We start from the raw sequence: 19,287 nt of genomic DNA, 5'->3' as shown, positions 1-19,287 counted from the left end.
CCTAAAGTATAATTCATTTGAATATCAAGATTATCAAATTATTATATTGAATATCAAATATCCCTATTTTTATTGAATAATTAAAAAAAATAAAAATAAAATGTGTATTTCTTTCCTTTAAAAATTGTTACAGTTAAATATAAATGAATTGCTGCTGTTGTAATAAAATATTATGTTTTACGGTGCGACCGTTGGGGCGAGCGCAGCATGTGATCAAATAATGAATTTTGATAAATCAATAAAAAAAAAAGTAACGTAAATGAATTTGAATGCAAAATAAAATATAAACATGCCTATTTTTTCTAGTAAATTTTCATTATTCATAATTTATAAGATTGTTTATTTATTCAAATAGAATTTATCTCAGATACAATATTGTTGAATAAAAAAGATTTTAACATAATGTTTATTGCAATTTATTTCCTCTTTTCTTGCAGCAGACATTTTTCTTAAACTTACGTATAAAAATTGACCTATCATAGAGCCCCCCCCCCCCCCCCGTTTAAAAAAAAAATATAATTTACGGATAAAGAAAATGTCCTGATCATATAAGAAAAACGGTTTTGGACCCCCCCCCCCCGGGAGGATGCAATAAATGTGATAATAAAGATACCATTTAGCAGTTAAATAGCTATATGCATACTACGCACTCACCATTCCTCACCCGAATTAGAATTTTCCTGATTTTGAGAATTTCTTCTTCATTTTGCTTGTAAATATTTTTTGAATGATGTTGCCGCGCCCCCTTTTAAAAAACGTCCCTGCAAATTAATTACTGTAGATATATAGTGAATAAAAAAATATGAGCATTCATCCAAATAAGAGCAAGTAACAACTGTTTCCTATTTAAAAAAAAAAAAGGATGTCCCCATTCGTTAGCTTAGCAAGATTTTGAGAAGATCTTGGTATTTATATTTCAGCAGATTTACAATAACTACTTAGAGTAAATTCCCCTTATTGTGACGTCATAGTTCACGTCGGTCAAGTGTCGTCTGTCTCTTTGAAAAAACCCTGAAAAAAACTAAGTGAAATACTTAAAAAGCATGATATTCTTGAAATTACACAATTTATCTGTTTCTCAAAAGTTTTACTTTGATTCTCGCGAGAAGGAATCAAGTCTAGTGAGATCGTCCGACATTGATAAATTGCATTGTGGGTCGAAATTTACTGACACCGAAAAATTCTGTGGGATCAATGTGCAAGAAATCCATTGTGACGTCACTCGAAGGAACGACAACTCTGTTAGTCTTATGTAATGGAATTATTTTATTTACAATGCATGATGTACATAGTCTTTTATCTTGTTCTCGTGAGAGTGTGAAATGGGAAACCATATTTACAGGGAATTACTGGGACGATTAAAACAAGGCATTACTGGTCCGCTTTACTGACGCCAAAAAAATCCGTTGAATGAATGTGCAACTAGTCCGAATTTTCTATTCACACACGCCTTGCCGATAGTGCTTGCTTCGCGCCAGCGTTGCGCGCCGGTGAGCTGTGCTCGCTATAAACATAGGGCAAAGATTTTGTATGAAAATGATCATATTTAAAATCGTTTACATGCTTTGTTGTAAAAAGGTCTAACCTTCGCACGCATAAAATGTAGGTAATACAATCCTTCCTGTTTAAAAACGTTCCTTGACATCAAAAATGTTATGCACATGACTACTATTAAAGTCATACTAAAACATTCATTCCTCTCTAACTTCTTATCTCTTGACAATATATGTATCTAGGCTGTTTTTAAATTTTTGGTAGTAATATGTTTTGTAAACGCATGGAAATCTCTAATGAATAAAAATGAATGATACCCCCCTCCCCAAGAAAAAACAAAAAAACAAAAAATTAAAAAAAACAAAACAAAAAACAAAAAACAAAAACAAAACAAAAACAACCCACCCCCCCTAAAAAAAACGAACACAGACATTTCATTTTAAAAAATCTTCTATGAAAAACAAAACTGTTTAGGGTTTTAATTGTTATCGTGATATTTAACATTCATTAAACTAAGAGATGATTCAAATAGTACTTCTGAATATTACTTTTTCTTCTGTCTTAATATTTATTTAATGCATGGAAGAAGTTTGTCGTGTAATGTTTCCCCAAGTTATCTCTCTCGAAGTTGAATAAAGTATTCATACATTCATAACATTTGTTTGCCTTTTTTCTTAAGTCTTCAAAATTAAAATCAAGGTAGGAAACACAGTGAATCTATCATGGACAGCGCCGTTCTTTCCTGTCCCTGGACTATATATTGTTTACCACACATATAGAGAAAACAGAACTGTATTCATGATTGGGAGTAGTGGAGTAAGCTATGGAGGATATAATCAGTCGACAAAGTACACATACCTTACAAGACCGTACAATTCCACTAACATCATGTTTGAGATAAGGGACATAACTCTGGATGATGCTGGATATTACAATGATTGAACTAATGATGAAGCTGCATGGTCAGGTGGAGGTGTTGTACTGATTGTACACAGTGAGTTGTCTCTTTGTTATGCATTAATGCAACTGTTAGAAAAAATAGCTTTGGCGTTCATAGGTAATGTTAGCGATTTGGTAAAAAATCTGGTGTGTATGCAACATTTAACAGCCAGTCATGCCAATAATGCGCAAAAATAAATGTACAAATGTCATAATTCCCAGCCTTGTTTTAAGTAGAAAGATTTGCGAGGTAGAAGAGTTAGTGGTCAAAATCAAGTCAAATATAATATAATAAATATAATTATTCCATTCATTACAACGTATCTTAAAAATATACTGTGAGTCCAGTGTGACAAAGAAAAGGATAATGGACGTGCTTTTGAGCCCGGCGTGTATGCTTTATGTGACATCAAGCATTATTAATTTGAAAGAATAAAAACTAGTAACATTAGATCACATTAAGTTAAACAAAAATAATGTATTCATATTACCTGAATAAAACAAAATTATATTTTTTTAAATAACACAATACCATTAATGTTATAATTAGATTTATAAACTTCTGTTCTTACAAAAACGACTATTATTTGAGTATATTACCTGAAACAAGTCTATATCTCTTGATATGGATGGCTATTTTTCATCCTTTTTACTACGCTAAACAATTGAAATTAAACAAGAAAAAAATGGATGAAAATAGATGAGAACAAAGTCATATAACCAATGATATTGTAATTCGGTACAGTTTTTCCAAAAACATGTGTATTCTTTTAAATACTGTATTAAACGAGGCCGAGTACAGATCGAGTACGCACACTTTCGCGTAGGGTTTCATCTGTATTGTGACGACATCTTTTTTGGTCGACGCCATGGCGTGATAGTTTCAACCGCAGATATTCAGCGAAATTGGTTGAAAAAGTTCTTTTGATGCGTAAAATTTATCTTATATTGTGGAATAAACATAAAAGCTATATTTGGACTTTGGTCGAAAACAAGAAGAGTGTTCAGCAAGGCTAGCCCTCTGTCAGGTTTTCTAAAACTGCTTAAATAAAGCCTGATTCATGTATTTCAAGACAATCATCATGCATTTTAAATTAAAGACCCTTAATATGTGATGTTGTATATTTATTAATTATTTGAATATTTCTGAATGTTTTAATAATACTATAAAGATAAGCAATTCCGCCTTTGTCAAATACAAACTAGCCATTACCTGACAAATTTGGGAAATTGGGCATACAAAAACAACTTTGATAAGACCTCTTAAAAAACCAGGAGGTAAAAGTTTTTTTTTTATTAATCCATTTGATGCCTTTTAGCAGTAACTTTAATATGTAGAACAGGAAAGGAAATCCCTAGTGCAGTGTTCTGTCGCGTAAGGACGCCCTAGTCCAGTCTTGCACAGAATGTTTAACCTCTTACAAGTACATTAACAACAACTCCAAGGAAGATTGTCAATGTGTATGTGTATTTGGATTTGGTAAAATACTGAAATATAACCAAAGGATACAATGAAACACTTTGAATTTCATACAAAATAAATTAACACACCGTTATTAAGTGATGCTAATATATAGTTATCGATAATAACACTATACATAAAGCTTATGACACTTATGGGCTTCCATAGAAATAAAATGTTGCAGCATAACACTTGGAAATATAGTTAACCACAAATATAAGCTCAAATCTATCAGAAAACGTTCAAGATAACTTGTAAAATTATCAATATAAAGTTTAGCAAATAATTCGCAGAAAGTTGTTCAAACCAAAACAAGCCTATGATTACATTTGTTGTAGACGACAACACTCCAATAAGAAAGCTTCAATAATTACACACAAAACTGATTATGGCTACTGTAAAAGCTATAAACATGTTGAAATCATCTTTTTGCATAATAATAAACAAGTTTTAAATCATTACTTACTCTGTGGTAGGCTAAACTTAGCAAAAAATACAGAGCGCGGTGTTCAACCGCATAAACAAATGGCGGGCTTCGTATGACAAGTTTACCGAAAAACACAAGAGAATTCTTCAATGAAAAATCAATAATTAAAGAAAGATAACTCTATTAATGGACAGAACAGGCAGACTTTTTAAAAAATGTAAAAAAAAAATGTGCAAAATTGATACATTTCAAGCAAAATCCCATAGGCTCCTATGTTAAAGATAAACAAACTTTGAGATGACCCCTTAACCAAACGGTCTGGTAAATGTCTTCTTTTTTATCTTAGAAAAATAGTTATATGAGTGAAAATTCAAGTAAAAAAATTAATTCAAAAATCTAGGGCAGAACAAAATAGACCCGACCTCGTTAAGATAAAGAAAATCATTCTGTAATTCTTATTCTAAGACCTCTATTTCCTTATTTTCAAAATCGCAAATTTTGTAGAAAAATGATTATATTCTGCAATTCTTTTCTGTAACGGCGCATAATAGTTGCGTGTAGATATGTCTTATTATAAGTTTTACTTTCAACTGAAAAATTCTGTTCATTTTTTTTCCTTTCTTAAGAAATAGATATGACAAGGTATTTTAGATTTGCAAAATTTCAAAAGTCAAACTCAGCATCCAATTTTTCTCATATTTTGTGTCCCTTTTTCAGACAAGCCTTTCAATCCGATGATAAAAGAAAATCTTCTACATTGAGTTCACTATAATAAAAATGTGATGTTACACGTATTGTTTCTAAAGGTTCTTATCAATTTTAGACAAACCCTCGAAGCCGAAGATAACAGGAGACCTTAACGTTGAGGTCAATAAAGCCACATCACTGACGTGTTCCAGTCTATCTACCTTAGCCCCTGACTACTACACCAAACTCGTCACCTTGTCTCACACCTGGTTGGTCAACGAAACAAAGATGGGTAGAGAAATCAGAGATACTCTAAGATTAAAAGTAACTAAAGATTTCAAGTACAACAAGTACTCGTGTACAGCGACAGAAGAAGACATGGAGTCTGACAGGAGTGACCTAGTACAGATAAACCCTCTGTGTAAGTATGACTGATGTAACTAAAACTCTTTGTAATATTTTAAAAGAAGCATGGTTCTTTTTTGTTACTTAGCAGTTTCATCAGTAAGGAGAAAAAAGAGAACATTAAATCATCTATTGTCGGTGGTTGACCAAGTAACACAATTTCTTAAACTGTAGATTGAATCTTAACTATGTGTTCAACATCCCTCAACACTGTTTTTCATTATACGACGACCGATGTTGTACTACATACAACCAACTGCTTTGGCCTTTTAAACGTTGGTATTTCAAATTAAGTAAAATACAAAGAAATAGTTAAATAAAATATTCAAAAACATGCTTGTTTACCCGTTCAAATGTGCATGATTATAATTTAAGGCATGTCATAGTTTGAGTAAAGTCACTAAATAACTTAATTTCGAGTAATGATACATTCTGCCATCCCCATTCAACAGCATTTGTAACCACGTCACAATGAAATGAATGCCCAAGACACGTATGTTACAAGGAATAATACTGCGTGAAACATCCTTGAATTGAATTGAATTGAAAGTTTATACAAACTGATACCTGTTGATCAAAAAGTGATATACCAATTGTTATGCAAATATGTATTATCAATGTTTATAGCTATAGAAAAAATGGCTCTTGAAGAATCCGACAGTCTAGACATAGCTATAAATAATATTTTTTTCAAAAAAATATTCATATGAAAATGGAAAAATATTAACATTAAAATCATCTACAAAAATAAATGCTTCTCTATTTATATATATCTTTATAGAGGGACCGGACAGAACAAAAATCACTCCAGAACCTGTATTGAACATCAATGACAAATTAACAGTAAGGGAAGGGGAGACTATTGGTCCCTTTGTTTGTACAGCGGACTGCAATCCACCGTGTAATATAACGTGGAGAGTACAGGGCTCCGATGGATTCAGCGATGCTCGTTCAGAGATGGAGACGTTATTGCAACAAGCAGTACAGAGGGATATGCAGTTATTCCAATGCATAGCAGATCGGGGAGATAAGACATTAAAACGAAGCATTCAACTTGATGTTCAATGCAAGTATTTTATAGGGATATGAACCTATTGATAATTTAGTTGTAATATTTTCAAATGCTTTGTTTCTGTCCATTATAATATATACCGGGAACCTTGTGGGTTTGTATACAGTTTTGGGGAGAAAAGGGGTGATCTTAGAACATGATAATGCCGATTTATTAAACAAATATTGCAATATTTTCGTTTACAATTTGAATGATCGGTTGTGAAGCAAATAACATGAACGACATGTGCATTTAGATTAAAGTATAAAAATATCACACGTATCTATCTAGTTGGTTTGATTAAAGATTGCTCTATATATGCATGCAACTAGAAAAAGACTTTTACAAACAAATGTATATATATACAAAAACTCCTTTATGATAAAGTTAAAGACTGTGCAATGGATTTGGAGATCATTATGAATATATAATACAGGGAAAAAAACTCGTCTGCATTTGATTTATACAATTCCGAAAAGTGATAGCACATGCAATACCCCGGGATAAAGATATCTTACTGTGAAAAATAACTACATCATACCTTACGAACTTCGAAAACGGAATAATTTAAAATAAGCATTGAAAAAAAACGAAGACATATTGATTAATGAAAAATATATTAATAGACATCTTGTTTGAAGCGTTTTATTGATAAGAAATAAATAAATTTGAAAGAATCCTGTTTCACTTAATCTTCATCAATTTTCTTATAGTAAGAAAAATCAACATGAAACTGTAGGTAACAAAAATACGAGTGATCCCATTTAGAGGGCTCATAGCGTACTGTAAACGTATTACATTTGGCTGTGTATTATATTTAGCGTCTTTTGCGGAAAACGGCGTCCGCTAAATTAAGAACATCGGCAAATGTAAAATATATAAGTAGTTAAATAAGTACGTTTGGACATGCGCTAAATCAAATCCACGCTAACTTGTTGAAAAATCGTATTCCGCCAAATATCGTACCAGCTAAATATAATACATTTACAGTATTTTATAATCGTGTTAATAGGGCTAACATAAGTGAACATAAGGGAACACACTTTAGCTATGGAGAACAGAATGCTCTCTATTTTATTTCGAAAAATGAAGATTTCGACAAACGTATAATCAAACATTATACAAACAACTTGGTTGAAATAATGTATTTCATCATCTTCTTTTCAGATTTAGATGATATTCTCTTGTATATGAATGGCGAAATAAAAAGTAATATCGAGTTGAATGAAAACGCACCATTGAGAATATCGTGTCGGGTGGATGGAAACCCCGCCCCAACAATACGCCTAAGTAGGAGCCTTTCAGACACTCAACTCCGTAAGATACAGGGAACATGGCTGAACTACACCAGAAATACGGCTCAATGTACCGACACAGACACGTATACATGTAGCAGGACTTCTACGGGATCCAACATCACAGATACAGTGATAAACATCAACGTTCTATGTAAGAATCGTGTCCATTTGTTATCAACGTCTTAACTGGCTAGTGTACAATTAAAAAGAATGTTGGTTGAGAAAAGGAATAGTTTGACATTCCAAACTGTCTAGAATACTATTTTCTTTACGATCGGGCTAGCCATGTTCGGTTATTTGCAATTGGAAAAAAAGTCATTTAAGAGAAGGAGTCAAAATATAGTACTTTACAGATAAAACATTTTAAAAGCATGCCAATTAAATTCATGTTCGTATAAAAATCAATAAAAACTAAAAATGCTCGCAACAAAATTTATTATATTTTACAGGTATCACAAGGTTTGATAAAGCCGGTAGATTCAAATCATCATATGGGTCAAAAAGTGGAATGGATACCACAATAAATGTTGCTGTCCCAATCATTGCTAACCCTCCTCCACAACCATCTGACTTCAAGTGGGACGGCCCTGTGTCAGTGTCTGCGAGGACAACACTTTCTACAGGAGATGTGTCATACAAACATGTGATCGAAAGCTTCATCCCCGTGAAGGATCATACTTATTTTGGAAACTACACACTATCATACAAAGGACAACCAGTCACTAGAATCACAATCAACGCTGAAGGTTACTTTGAATTAATCAGCATGTTTTGAACTAACAAGAAACCCTTAAAATAAAAAAAAATGATTAAGTGGAACGGAGTAAATTTTTTTAAAGCTTAATCAAAACAAAGTGGAACAATTAATCAGTATTGCTTATTAATTTTCCAGTCTCAAACAATTGATTATAGACCAAAAGCATGCTGATCTTGCAAGAGAATGTTATTTAAACTAATTATTTTCCTTCTAGTTTATTATATGCGAAAATCAAAATTTTGGTTTCTTTTGTCAGATAACCTTTTGGAAAACCCAAGCATGGAATCATCAGATGCGTTTAAGTATAGCATAAAACAAACAAAACAAAAACACGAAAAAAAATAATTTCTTAAAACTTTATATTTACAATCTAGTCGCTGTATTTTGTATTTTCAGGAGAAGTGGCATCAAGATCATTTATTATTGCAATCTCCCTTGTTTCTATTCTTCTGGGCTTGACATGGTTTATGGTGGCAATGTTTGTTGTATATGACATACGATATCGAAATATTCATCAGAAAAGTAAACATGGCGAAGAAAGCACCCAACTTCAAACTAAAAACATGACACACAATTACGATGACTTACAGGGTACAGATGTTGACCAACTCGAAGCGCAAAATATGACACAACATTACGATGATGTACAGGGTAGGGTTGAAGAAGGAAACTACACAGACCTAAAGGGAGACACCACAGCTGCAGAGGGAGATTACACCGAACTAGGTCAACGTGACCCAGAAACTCCTTACGAGGAGTTATAGGAATGAATAGCGACAATCCTATAAAAATGAGGGCAATTTAGAGAAAGTTTAATACGTAACATACTTTATGGCATAATATACACAATGTATTGGTTATGTAGCTGAAGCAATCCTGTTTAAAATGATCTTTTTTTTATCCAAAAATTATAACGTTTAATATTAGGTCTGCTATTAGACAGGGTTATGTCCTAGTCCTAGCTGATATTGAATATTACTGTTTTTAAGATGGTAGACAATTGGTAATATATATAAAAAATTGTTCATCAAACTATTATCCCCTTTGTGGGGTCCAAAAATTGTTTCCGATATAGCCCTAGCCTGCCCCCATAGATCATGATTTGAAAGAAAGTGAAATATACCGAATAAGATCATTAAACAAATTAATCCACTGCATTTCCTGATTTAGAAATTTGACACCTGTTGTGAACTCAACCCTATCACCGGGGTTCATGATCAAAAAAATATGATTTTAATAACAGCTTTTCTATGATTTTTTTAAAACGAATTTTCAAGATTTTTCTAATTATTGTACCATACGAAACTGTCTAAGCATGCTTTCACTCGAGTTACAGCTTTCTGGTCAATTGTGCTTTGAAAAAAAGATAATATTTTTTTTTCCCATAAATCCCTGTTTTTAATATTTGACCCCCTCTCCATATGTGCCCAAAAGTGTTTGGCTGACATCACTTTACATGAAGATGCCTGCACAGACGTTTCAGCCTTTTTAGCAAAGAATTTTTTTTTTGGAATTTAAAAAAAGAAAACAACAATACATTTTCAAAACTTCTTAATTATCTTACCTTAGAGAAAAATAAACATAGCTTTTTATTTCCAAGAAATTTAAACTTTCTCTACGCAACAATGCATTGTGCCAATTTTGGCTGAAATAAGCCCTGAGGCTCTGAAGAAGAAAAAAAAACCAGTACATACGGATGTGGGTGGGAAAAATGACATGCAGACAAACGGACACGGGACAACAAGTGATAAAAAAGCATAAGCTTTCATTTTTTGTGAGCTAAACATGGCGTAAAATACAAACATACTATGGCTAAATTTATCAACGAATGCACAATAAAATGTTTTAGTTTGAGCCAGCGCTTTTTATAGATCAATCAATCATTATATATGTGTTCATTTTTTATTTTGCTTTTATGACTTCTAATTCATTTATTTATTTTTTTATAATATTTTCTTTAATATTTAATTGCATGCCATATTTCTCATTTTTTTTTTTACAACTAATAGCTTTTATCATTTTTTGTAGTTCAAAACCTTGTCTTGAGAAAGCGTTGAAGACAATACATACAATCGTGTAATATACCTAATTTTTAAGATAAAAAAATAAAAATGTTTTTAATGCAAACTAAAGCCCAACCTATATAATCCTTATGTAATTTAATTAAAAAAAGATATGTTTCTCTTAGTTACTCGAAAAAATGATGAGCTAACTGCTTGTGAGTTTTAACAACTTTGTACAACTATATTTAATGACTCCGTGAATAATGATTTTCTCGTCGAGAAACTTTCAAGCTTGACCAGTAACAATTAAAACTTATACATAATGATTAGACTCATTGGTATGTGTATACATCATTGCATATGACATATATCCATATTGTTTTAAATGATCATTGTTTTAAATGATCTTCATGTTTTGTTTTACAATCATGTTGGTTTACAGATTTGAGCTCTTTGCCTAGTCAGTAAATGAAAATGTAGTCATTCATATCTTAATTTTTAATTTCTTTACAATGACTTTTATCATTGCATGTTTAAATGCTTTTAAAAGACATTGTAAAATTACACGCAAATGTACCAATATACAAATGTGGCAATACAAAAATCAACACCATAGAACTATCAAAACGTATTGTTTTGTTTTTGTTATTGACAAGATTCAAACCAATTTAAATTCATGTAGTTGGTTACGATAACCAATTTATACATTACGCGTGTATTTGAATACAAACACGTGAATTGTTGTTTAAGAAAGTGAGAATTTTTACCACTATTTGCAAATGGTTGGAACAAAACAATTGACGAATAATCACATGTTTAGTTAGTTTGTCGCTTCCGGTCTTTATGCCAGGAATCACTATTATAAAAATATTAACGTCGTTACAAAGTCATCATAACAAACAAGCTAAACAAGTGTATAGATGGATTATTGCAAAGTTAAATGAGCAACTTATCAAGTCGAAAAGACTAATAAGTAAAAACAAAAAAACATATAACGAGGGTTCATACAAATCACACATAAATTAAGTAGCACTTGTTAGTGTGTATTGTTCGTTACCTGAAACTTCGGATGGAATAGGTGTATTAGAAGGGAAAATATCTGCGAACATGCACAGTGATATAATTTAGAAATGGATGTTCTTGATATTTTTTTCATATCTCTTAAACAAACAAAACGTATGTGAAAAAAAATCCCATTGGCAAGGCTGTAAAAAAAGCTACACATTGTCTTTTTCTTTCAAAGCAAATAGTAAAAGTGTTGGTAATTAACTGATATAATACTCTTTATTCCTTATGATTTATTATATTTTCTCGTCATTGATATAAATATTTTATGAAGTCTGAAAATGCTACTTATTTATGAGGAAGAGAATGCTTTTTACTTGATTTATTTAACAAAAATTCATTTTTTGCATTGCTTGAATATGAATTTATTTAATTACTGTATCTCTTTAAATAAGTTTCTTTAAAATTGTCATAGAGACAGTTTTATCTAATATTATTATACGTATACTGCTCAAATTAATGATTTCTTTCTAAACAAATAAAATACACTTGTTAATTTGTTTACATGCATGTCCCTTATCCATTTCTTGTCAAGAGGGACCACGATGAATTGTATCAAAATTAAAACCCTCGTTTCAATGGAATTATTAGGAATGTCACCTACCTTTTCCTTGTTGTATTGTAATTCATCATCCGGTAATAGAGAAATAGTCTCAAATTCACTCTTTCATATTGATTAGTCTCCTTCAATGATTAATCAGAATGTTTTTTGTTAAACAGTTCAAACAAAAATAACGTACATGTCATGCTTTACAAGTGGCTATACAATGAACATTCATCCGCTTATTTGTTAAGAAAAAAAAGTTTCGGAAAGCTAATCCTATGTTATGTACATGTACAATATTCAAAAATACATATATAAATAATGATGTAGCACCGTGTCCATGTGCATTTTTCCAGTATTGATTGCATTGCACAAGAGAGCTTATTTGTAAACGGCATGTGGAAGACGAACAAATAAATGGCATGTTGTAAAACGTTGCTTTTTCTTCTTATTTTAATAAAATGAAACAAAAGTGAACCTATTTGTTTTAAATTACAAGATGAATAAACAAGAAACAATGTTTAGTATTTGTTTACATGCTAACATATGGAACAGTTTATTTACAACACGTAGGTAACAACGTCGCACACGTAAATTATTTCACACATAATGCAGAGAACATAACTAGTATTATATTTCAACCTTGCAATTATATTATAAGTGAGAAAAATACGTTAGCCTGATATGGGGAAATTTGGAATTTATATCAAGGAAAAAATTACTGGAAATATAGAAAATTGTTGTTAAACAGTTAATTTTATGATTACACGATTGATAAATTTACACCGAGTAGTTCAGCACTTTCATATTATTTATAAATTTAAAAGCTCACTTGCACAGTTAAACGTTATATCACTGACGTGTTTAAAACGAACCCCGTTCCCCGTATATTGTATATATTATAACCGCCGGGTTTGTTGTTCTGTATGCGGTATTTTCCGTACTGGGCGATTATTAGAGAATTAGCTCAACACTCGCTGTATTTTCCACATGTATTCCATTTAATAACACAATCATATAAAAAGTTACTCTCCACTCCGTACACATTAAAAAGGGGAAACTCGCTTATTAATAGTTATAACTTAATGTTAACCTACATATGACAGTGAGGGAAAACGGACGACTTGTACCTTGACTCTTAATCTCTAACTTTCGAACTCTAACTCTCTTCTCTCTTAGACTAACTTACAATCATCTCTAAAACATGTAATATTATTTTACTGGCATGACCCGCTAAATAATTGACATGTATAAATCATCCAATCAGAGAATATATTTCTTGAGCGCTAACTGACCATTCTCCAGGTAAACGTCCATTTTTTTACCTGCGTGAATCTGCTAATTGTTATGTAATTGCATTAACTTTATTAATGTCAAACACACATTTCTTAGCTGAAACCATTGTCCTTCAATCCTGCCTTTCTAATAAGTATCTTTCCTAAAGCTACACTTGATTACTTTGATGTCCTATTTCTTTGTTACAGTTAAGACGTTTGATAAACATTAATTTACATTCTATCACATCACAGTCAGGAGGAATTTCACGATAATTAAGAATAGTAAATAACGTTAATTTACCAACAACTATAGAAAATGTTTACAACATGTAAAACATACATTTTACATGGTGATAATATTGCCAAGTGTTGGAGACTATCTTCATTAAGTTTCATTTCCAATATATATTCACTTTCGGTCAAAACACTCAATTTTAAAAAGATATTTTTAGATTGAATAATTTCATGAAAAACAAAATGAATGTATATTAAAAAACAATTCACACATTTGATACCTGTATATATATTGCATTAATATGTAGATTTTAATATTTTGAAATACACACTGGACTACATGTACTTTGTTCATTAGTGCGATCTTATGAATGCACTTCTGAATTAATTACTTCCTAAATGCACATATTTATGGTATAAGTTTAAAGAAAACACCACTTATCAGAGTACTTGTTTTTCAACCGATATTTCTTTTACTAACAAGAGTACTTCTTCAGCTGTGTAATGCTTAAGAAGTAGACAAAAAAAGCATTTAAGTAATTGTTCCACTCACTGTGACCAGTACAACATTGTGCATTCTTTGTTACTTAAAAAACACTTTTCCACTAAAGAAATAAATCATAAGGAATGTTTAATGGGCTTTTGCTCTACATCCCATTTCCTTAAAAAAGAAATCAAATATCGTTTACTTTCAGTCATAAAACATTCCTAATTAATATAAAAATTGATTGCTTTCTTTTCCTCGATTGTATCCGAGCCACATATGATCTAAATTCCCTTATAATAAAATTGTATTATAGTAGTAGTATATTTAGTCAGGTCTGGGTCACCGACAAGCTAAAGAAAGATAAAACTATGGGGTTTTTTTTTCACTGTGGTTGACCTCTTTATGTCGTGCAAATTCAGCTTTGAATTCCGCCTTCTGCGAATTGTTACCTGCACTCAAAAAATCTGATTTGTCATTGCTTTGTTAATAGTTTTCTGCCTTTGATTAAAAACATTATATAAGAATACTACATATTTTTACATACTTACAAAGGCACGTTTTGTGGATAGTAAACAGTAACTGTCAATTCGGACAGTGATCTTACCATTATCCAAAGGTTCAGAAAATACATATGCATTTAAAATAAACATTTCTTTTTTATTCAATTTGTGCAATTTGTTGTACCCTGTCTGAATTCGTGTACGAACTTTCCTTGTCGGTGATGCAGCTTTAAGTTAACCAGTTATGAAATATACTAAACTTTTAAAACAGAGAATTCGGACACAATAATCAAAAACTGTTTTGTTTCATATTATCTGTAGCGGTATAATCGCACAATTAACTTATTTGTTTGTCTGTTGTCGTAATATCTAGCTTTCACAGGATGAACCTCTGTCATTAAGTCCATATAATGTCAACTGAAAGGTCAAGAAACGTGACTTAATGCCATACAATCACATTTTAGTAACCTTACAGTCATAGTTCAGTTGATTGAACGGCACAAATTCATTTTGTGTTTTTTGTGGTTATGTTATATCACGCATATTATCAGATTAGAGAAACCTGAATGAATTCTATGGATCGCTGAAGTGTTTTACAAAAGCAAATTACGTGGCTGAGTGTTTGAATTAAACTGCAAATCACAGGGTGAAGCGTTGCCTTCATTTAACGCATCGGTAACAGAAAAGTCCACAAAGTTGATTCAATGGCCTAACTATACCTTTAAGTAACCTTACAGTCAAATTTCAGTTGACTGAATGGCAAAGGTGAATACGTTAAACATATTTTGTTATTGCTTTTTTTCCCGCATTGCCCAAACACTGTTTTTATTTGATAAATGGCTTTTTGTTACATTGCCGTAATGTAGAATAGGGCGATTGATACATGGTGTAAAAGTTTATTTGAATGTTTTAATAAAATATAAAAAATACATATTCAACGAAAAAAGTTTGAATAGTAAACTAAATGAAAAGCGGCACATTTAAAATGTGTAAAAAAAAGTCCAGAAAATTACTTGAATAGCACATGATGTTAAAAAAATTGGCCTGTATAGGACGAAAGTCTGCCGGGTAATTCCTAGTCTCTATGAATCTATGCCGTGAAAAACAAATATCAATTCAGGACTTATCAACGATTGACACGGTAATGTGATTTGTTTCCATTTTTAAGAAGGCTAATTGTTGTCACTCAAATTATGTTTTATTTTTCTTTAAAACTAAAATCATAGTGTGTCTATATTTGTGTTTAAACAACTTCCTTGTATGTTTTTTCTTTACAACACGTTCTGATATTATAGCTGAAATACTCTTATTATTCTTCAGGCAGAGGAGACATAATGATATTCACTGCTTTGTTCTTTATTGGTTTTGGATTACCCTGGAGTCTTAAAGGTGATATGATGTTTATTATAGTTAAGGATGTTCTAGTTGGATGTTTTTCTAATATTGGCTTGAGAATAGTATAAATATGAAAAACACGTTCACCTGGAACCTTAAAAAATATATTCGAAATTTTTAGTAAATTATTTTGCATTGTTTTACAATTCTGTTTTGCTTTTTAGGATGACTATGGCACGGTCTTACTAATATTTCATGTGATTTATATTTTTCAAAGGAATTCTAGGAGATTTTATTAGCATACGCTGGTAGGTTTGGTAAGATATTGATATCACCCTACAATAAAATCAGTAATAGTTTGTAAAGAAAACCGACTACACAATAAGTCGCGTAAAAACGAATAAATATGTATTCTATGCTGTACACTTTTTTCAATTGTTTTAAACATAAGGTATAATCTTAACAGTATTTCTGGATTGATAATGTGCACATTAGTCCAATGTAGACTTTTGTAGTAATCGAGTCCAATTCTAGAATTAATATATAGACATAACAATGATATGAATTGTTTTACGTCAGATTTAAATATATTTTAAGAGACAATACAGCTGAAAACACGACGTCGTGTGAATAACTTCAGATCTACCTATTGTATCGTTAGGAAATGAGAAACAACATTGATTGTAATAGTTGAAATAAATAAAAATCCCTTTCACACACCTTATAAACGTAATTATGAGCTTCCGGAAAGTCAAGGGTCGTACAAACCAGAATAACCTCATATCGTTTATTTGTACTACGTGGACTTTGATTGACAGTAACTGGCACGTGCTGAAAAGTACAATATTTTCATCCTAGTACGGTCGTCATGGTGTACGAGGTTAAAGGGAATCTCTAAACGGAACACATCATCACTTTCTTGATAACATATTAATGGCTTGCCAATTTTGGTTCTTTTTAAAATGAACAGACATAAATCTGTCAAATACATGTAACCCCTCAAGGGGCCTCATTTACAAAAATGAATTTAGGTTGTAGCAACTCTTATGATAACCATGCAAAATACATGCTTACTAAATAAAAATTGTCGTTATTTTAAATACTTTGAACAATTTTTACATGGGAGAAGTAAAAAAACCCATATTTTTATCAACAAACATGTCCAAGAAAACTTGCGCGTGCCTGCATGCGATTGTTTTCAGGAAATAGGCATGCACAATAGTATAGAAGGCTGAACCCCGTAACACGTTGGGATGAAATTATGCATAGGTTATACGTAATTATTGATTTTATTGAAATAATTAGGTTTTCTTTCATGGAGAGATTTGCAGTTAACTGAAAGTTTATACATTATTGAGTAGTACAAAAATACCAAACCCGATCGGAATTTTTTTTCAAGTCAGTTTTTTTTTATAAAATGCACCGTACTGTCTCTTTAAAATAAAGTTTGAGAAGCTTCTTATTTTACTTCCAGTTAGACGAGAGGCTTTTATACCATATTTATACAATTTATATTAGATGAATATTTCATCATTTAATTATACTTACCTGTAATGGTTCCTGTCGCAAGATATACTAATTGACACACATCTTGCTGTTGGTGCAAAATATGATCCGATTACCAACATCATAATTTTGTGCAATTTGATATATTTTCTTGTTTTTAAAATGAATTATTAATGTGCCAATTAGGGTTAACCATGCTCATGTATACTATTCATTATTCATTTTGATGTTTTCCCATGTCGATCACATTCTCGAGCAGGTAGCTGTCTACTCTGTTTTCCCCCTATTTTTAAAAGATAAATTCTGATAATTTTTGTTGTCACATAAATTTAACAGGGCTCTACTTTTACTTTGTATTTTACTTGTACATGCAGACAGGTTATAATGATCACGGAATTTCAACATTTTGTGTCCGCTTTTTTAAATTATAAATATTGTTAGGATTTAAAAGACTCCAATCATTAAAAAAAAATGTTTAAATTGTTTAAAATTTGCGCCTGAGTGTTTTTAAGCCGAGGAATGTTTTTTGTTTACTTTTAGAATTGGAGGTTAAACTTATCAAAACAATTGGTAAAGAATAAAAATCTGATGGGCTTTACATTTACTTTGTATTGTCCATTCAGACAGGTTATAAAACAACAGAATTCAATATTTTTCAGTCAATGCTTCGTTATGATGTTAATGTATGCAAATAATTGCGAGATAAATTTCTTTTCAAAATTAAAGAAAAGATTTCATAAATTATTAGTATTTAAATAAATAACTGTTAATTTTGTGCTAAGGAAACCTGCCACTGATATATGAGTTATAATGGGTGTCAGACGGAGGTAAACAACATGCATGTATACATTTTTTTTAGTACAAAATGTTTGTTTACCGATATGCTTCATCTTTATAACCTCTCTCACACTATCACATTCTTTGAAAAAAAAATGTGATGATAAAGCCTTAAACAACAAATTCTAAAACTGTTTACGCATTCAAGAGTTTATTTTGCAACGGTCTTGCTCCTTATCCTTAGATTTAAAACTCAACATTGTACCTGATAGTGCATTGACGATATTTATCCAAGCGTTCGCTTAAGAGAAATATGAAACGTCAAATGTTTGATGAAAAGAAGAGTTATCAAAAGAAAACAGGCCACCAAACATATTTTTAAACTGTTTACACCAACAATTATTCAGGTGAAAATGGGAGATAAAAACGGTTTTGAAGTAATTTGAGGAGAGAGAGAGAGAGAGAGAGAGAGAGAGAGAGAGAGAGAGAGAGAGAGAGAGAGAGCAACAAGTCGACAACCGGACAGACAAAAAATGTAAATAAACAAAATAGAGATATACATATGTAATGGGGTGAGTGGAAACCATTGATATGGTATCAATTTAAGAATGTAAGAGTTTACACGGGTCCGTCTCTTTTTTCAGTTTGTTAGCTTTTCAACCGAATCGGTCGTGCGATAATTCTTGTCTGGAGTCAAATTATATTACTAAGTTATGTGGTATTTAGGACAGCCGAGTAGATGAACTTGAGACATTTAACATATTGAAAAATGGATATGGGTGCAACAAGTCAAGAGAGACAGATAAAGAAAAATAAATAAAATAAATCAAAATGAAGAAAGAAAGAAAGAGAGAGAAAGACGGAGTGCGCCGTAAATTGTTTAATTGGATACCAATGAAATCAACTTCAAAAACATGGTTATGAGGGATATTCGATTTAGAGTGTGTACCCTAATACACGACACATACTGTATGCTAGCTGAAAATACATGCATGTAAGGTTTTTGTCTTATGTTTGATACATGCTATTGAAAGCCAAT

The 19,287-nt window shown here is 31.4% G+C and overlaps 1 pseudogene; it reads left to right on the top strand.

Annotated features, from left to right (window-relative positions):
* LOC128170995 (carcinoembryonic antigen-related cell adhesion molecule 5-like) overlaps window positions 1-10,648 on the top strand; it is a 31,921-nt pseudogene extending 21,273 nt beyond the window's left edge.
* Window positions 10,649-19,287: the final 8,639 nt, after the last annotated feature.

Source organism: Crassostrea angulata, chromosome 2 (genome assembly GCF_025612915.1).
Source record: "Crassostrea angulata isolate pt1a10 chromosome 2, ASM2561291v2, whole genome shotgun sequence".
In the NCBI taxonomy this organism is placed as follows: Eukaryota; Metazoa; Mollusca; class Bivalvia; order Ostreida; family Ostreidae; genus Magallana; species Magallana angulata.
Note: the sequence above shows the minus strand (reverse complement) of the source record. Positions and strands in the feature narration are given on the sequence as shown.